This window comes from Gadus chalcogrammus, chromosome 9, assembly GCF_026213295.1.
Source record: "Gadus chalcogrammus isolate NIFS_2021 chromosome 9, NIFS_Gcha_1.0, whole genome shotgun sequence".
Taxonomy (NCBI): domain Eukaryota; kingdom Metazoa; phylum Chordata; class Actinopteri; order Gadiformes; family Gadidae; genus Gadus; species Gadus chalcogrammus.
This window is the reverse complement of record NC_079420.1, coordinates 8,776,311-8,781,459: the sequence shown is the minus strand read 5'-3', so window position 1 is coordinate 8,781,459 and position 5,149 is coordinate 8,776,311. Positions and strand designations below refer to the sequence as shown.

Below are 5,149 nucleotides of genomic sequence, written 5' to 3'. Positions count from 1 at the left end.
TCTCCTTCTCTCCCTCTCTCCCTCTCTCCCTCTCTCTCTCTCTCTCTCTCTCTCTCTCTCTCTCTCTCTCTCTCTCTCTCTCTCTCTCTCTCTCTCTCTCTCTCTCTCTCCCTCTCCCTCTCCCTCTCCCTCTCTCTCTCTCTCTCTCTCTCTCTCCCTGCGAGGACGGGCCGTGGTGGGGCGTGACGGACGTCCCTACGGATCCATCGCTGCTCTGGTTCCGATTACAGCTCTGCTCCCCTCAATAGGAACATGGAGGACAGCCCACTCACTCACTCTCTGTGTGTGTGTCTCTCCCTCCCTCTCTCCCTCTCTCTCTCCCTCTCTCTCCCTCTCTCTCCCTCCCTTCCACTCTTCCTCCGTCCCTCTCCTCCCTCCCTCCCTCCCTCCCTCCCTCTTTCTCACTCTCTCCCGCTCTCTCTATCTACATACTCTGAATGCCATCAGGGTCAAAGCTTAACAAGAGGAATAAGAGGAGGAATCAATATCCTGACATCTTCTTTGGACCAGATCTCATTTAGAGAGAGGGGTAAAACATATTGGGAGAATATCAAATAATTGTTTGAGATATATATTTTTGTGATGTATGGATTTAATGCCTAAGTTTTATTATAGTTTGAAACTGATTTTTCATTTGTCATGTTCTATGTTGCATTATTTTGTATTACATACTGTATCCCTGAGGGGGGGGGGGGGGGATAAATGATATGTCAATCTAAATCAAGTCACAAAGGACATAAAATGGATAAATGCATAGATCTCATAAATGTTATATGGCGTTTATTTATTACACTAAAGTATTTTTTCTGTTGGGGGGAGGGGGTGATTTGTGTGAGGGTGCTTTTGTGAATCTGCATCGATTCTGTCTGTTAATTCACTGTTGACAACCACATGTGTTTCATCTAGAGCAGAGGGAGGTGGGCGGGGGGGGGGCATAGCAGAGCACGCCTTTCCAAAGAAAACACCAAGCATCCAGCAGACAGAGAAACTAGAGGATGACTGATGTCCTGACTGCGTTCTGCATGACTTTCCACTCACCGCACCGACGCCATCGCGCTGTTGTTCAGCCTCAGCTCCACCAGCCCGGGCAAGCAGGCACCTGCACGGAGACAAGACAAAACGCTGAGACGTCTCTCAGTGTTGCACGTCACGCCGCCGCCTCGCCGAAGCTTCCGTAGAGGCTCGTACCAACCGCCTGGCTACCCTCCAGCCCCGCCCAGCCTCCAGAAGAGCCAAACCAGGCCGGCAGCTGTGAGATCAGCCCAGAAAACCCAAGACCTTGCCTCAGGCCTGCACTTGTTATGCAATCCTGGATCTTTTGAGGGCAGATGAGCAAATCGAAGATGCTTCCTTCCCCCCCCCCCCCCCTTCCCCCCATATCCCCCGCCCCCCCCCCCACTATAATTATCACCAGACGAGCATGTTTGGAGGATGGCTTTGTGTGTAGAGTTATACACCTGTGAAACCCGTTTGAACTTCAACTTTGGAAATTAGGTTTCATTCATTCTGTGTTTCAAATTGAAGCTGTTCTGTTTCTATGGTCTGATTGGGGATTATGTTTTTAAACGTTTAAACGTTTAAAAACATTTAAACGTCCGGACCTGTGGTATAACCTCATCGAACGTGTGATAACATCGCTTTTCACTGTGACTTGACAGATTAATTATAATACACTCACTATGTCAGCCATTTTCCGTGCCTGAATGCGATGAATTATTAGAATAATACTTATAGTTATGATAATAAACACAATGTTGCCTCCTCACCAATGTTCCCCAGTGTGTTCTCCCTCGTATCCACACAGATCTCCAGGCAGCTGATCTGGGAGAGGTCTTCGGTTCCACACACAGTCCTCTGACATGGGGAGAGCAGAACAGCAGGTATGACCCGTTAGATGCCAGACCCTTGAGACCCACCTCTCACCCACATCATGAGGATCTACGTATTCTAGAAGAGGGCCTCAGTCCACATCCAATGGACCTTCTTCGCCTGGTGGACATCTTGGTTCCCTTCTCCTGGTTCTAAACACTAGCAGGAGCTCTGGAGGTGAACGTGACCGGCCGGTTAAAAAGGCCCCAGAGTGAGTTATTAGAGTTATTACTACATTACTTGTAGTAATTATTACCCAGAGTTATTACTGCATTACATATAGTGATGTAGCTACATGTAGTTACATGCAGTAATAACTACAAGAGGAAACAAGTAAGTTATTACTACATGGAATAGCTGTACTTATTACATGTAGTAACAACTACAACATGCACATTGATTATACAAGATTTAAGTAAAGAGTACATTTCTATAAACGAGTGGGGTAGAATGTGACCCTGAAGGATCTAGCATGGCCTCACGAGCATGGCTGGAGAGAGGGGGACCTCCACTCTGGGGTCGTCATGTCTTGCAGGGGCCCGGTTCAGGGAACCGGGTCCCGTCATCTCCGTGACCCGAACCCCCCGGCCATTACCGAGGAGTCTCTGCGCCGGGGGTTCTTCACAGCCACTCATCTCTTTAGGGAGCTGTGATGAATACAGCACATTAAAATAGGCTAATGTGAGTCAATTAGGTGGCTTCATTCTCAAAATCCATCTCATTAATAAATCGTGAAGGGGAACTAAACAGAAATGCCCGTTCCTTACCTTGACGTCAAAGCAAGGCGGAAGGAGAACCGTAAATGTCAGACAGAGCCCACATCTTCATATTGTGGGCACTGGGCACTGTGGGCAAAGTTGTGGTTGACAACGGGGAGTCACTTCCTGGATACGGCGACGAGCGCCGCCGGGCTCCCTGGGAAATGTAGTCCAAATAATGTGTTGTAGAAAATATAACACAGGGTTTATCAACCGTTTTTTTTGCATCTCTCGTTCAACGATTTCGTACATTGGAATTTGATATATTTTTAATTGCATTCAACCGTGGCAATTCACCCAATGGCTTTAAATGGCCTAGATTCTGTCCTATTTTATATCTGGCCACCCTTTTTCCTATGGGTGGCGTTAACGTTGCATGCGAGCAGCCTCACATGTCGCCTGCATGACTGCTTGTTTACCACCATCATGACATTCATTCACCGTAGCGTCTGAAACCGAACCCGTCTGAATCGCTCCTAGCAGAGCACCCACCACATGCACGTTGGTGACCACCGGGGCGGACCTCTGGCTGCTCGGTGGATCTGCTGGGCGTGGGCTCCACAGACCTCCTCCTCCTCGTCCTCCTCCTCCTCCTCATCCTCCTCTCCGCTCCTCGCTCATCAGGCGCATTGTTCAACGCGGGCTCCTTTTCCTAAGAATCCAATTGAATTCGCGTTTAGTTTATCCCACACGGAGGAGAAAGTGCTGCTTTACTAGAAGAAGTGACGGCGAGGGGCCCTTGACGTCAGCGAGAGCCGGTGGGCGACACACACACACACACACACACACACACACACACACACACACACACACACACACACACACACACACACACACACACACACACACACACACACACACACACACACACACACACACAGCAAGAGACCGCTTTTTATTTTATTTTTATTATAAGCGACAGACTTGAGACACTGTCCGCGAGACCGCGTCGCCTTCTGTGGGAATCGTGGACATCTGCTTGTGGTGAGTACCCAGTCTGTCTGCGTGTGTGTGTGTGTGTGTGTGTGTGTGTGTGTGTGTGTGTGTGTGTGTGTGTGTGTGTGTGTGTGTGTGTGTGTGTGTGTGTGTGTGTGTGTGTGTGTGTGTGTGTGTGTGTGTGTGTGTGTGTGTGTGTGTGTGTGTGTGTACACGTTCAATCGGGATGGCTGCTGTTTAGATGTTTAAATGTGGCACCGTGGTGTGGTGTGTGGTCCGGGGATCGACGGGGATCGCCGACCCTCACTTCAGATGTTATTGTGCCACCGACCTAGGAGCGGTCTGCTCGGACTATAGCCTCATAACTCATGGCATGGAGTAATGTGGTTCCTCAGTGTGGAGCTGGGCGATCCCATGGTGGATCATGATCAGAAGCAGATCAGAGGTCTTCTGGACGTTCAGCCCTTTATTTTTCTATCCTTTGGTGGCGATTCGTCTGAGTTAGGGTGTGCACAACTTGGCCAACGAGGCGATCATACGTCGGCGTTTACCCCTCCCTGTCTGCTCTCATTTAGAAAGTAAAACCGAATGCATATGCATAGACGCCTGGGTGGGAGACGTCACGTCAAATGTGAACAATACACCGGAATCGTTTTCCAATGCATAAGCGAAGTAGTGCAGTAGTGTTGACGAGAGAGCAGGGTGACGCCCCGTCACACGGAGGACGGCCGAGCGCAGCACTGCGGAAGTTGCATTCCAGTGCAAGGCGTTATTGGGACCTCGGTGAATACTATCTTGCTGGAAGCGTTCACTTGCAATGCACATGCAATGCTTTCCACTTGTTTTGCACAAAAGAGAGCAACACATAGTGGCGTGTTCATATTGGGGTTGTGGGAGTTGGGGAGTAGGGGCAATGCAACAGCGTATGACCGGCTGCTTGGGCATTTCCTCGGGGGAACTAGACGCATCGTTTTGGGTGTTGCTGTGGATGCTTTTGTTTAATGAATGTCAAATCGGTGTCTGATGACAAGTCACTGTGAATACAGTGTAGGATGAGTGCCGAATCGACTACTTTAGGTGAACTGTCTGATGTCACGGCAATGGTGATCAACAACAACGCTCGGGAGAGGTACAGATGTTATGCTGTCAATCTTTTTTTCTGGGTTTTTGGTCTTGCCAAGTAGCTTTATTCAAATACATTTGAGGCTAGGATTGTAAACCTTCGATTCTTGTTTACATCTCATTTAAACATAGTGAAGGATGGCAAATCAGCTGCTATTCATTTACAATAAGGCATCCTATGCCTCTGTTATGATTACCCTACTACACATTTATGAACAGCACATAGAACAGCCTATATGTTTTACTCAACAAATGATACAATTTACTTGGCGAACGTGAATGAAAATTTTAAGTTAACAGTGGAATTATTACCAATTTATAAAAAATGGACAGGATCATTTCCTAGGCCCGGGAACAAATTGTCCACATTGCTTTGTGACCCATATTGGTGTGTTTGTGTGGGGAGCTGTCATTTATCATTACACACACAAACACATGCATACACACACACAAACACACACACA

The 5,149-nt window shown here is 48.1% G+C and overlaps 1 protein-coding gene across 3 annotated transcripts in view; it reads left to right on the top strand.

The window, feature by feature from the left end:
- The first annotated feature begins 3,169 nt into the window (after positions 1-3,169).
- LOC130389264 (GTPase HRas) overlaps positions 3,170-5,149 on the top strand; it is a 14,627-nt gene continuing 12,647 nt past the window's right edge. Inside the window, exons 1-2 of one of the 3 annotated variants that reach the window (XM_056598968.1) lie at positions 3,170-3,385; positions 3,550-3,611. The gene's annotated coding sequence lies outside the window, so the exon portion shown is untranslated. Of the gene's footprint in view, positions 3,386-3,543; positions 3,612-5,149 lie in introns of all 3 variants that reach the window. The other 2 variants (XM_056598967.1, XM_056598966.1) reach the window with 2 other exon arrangements.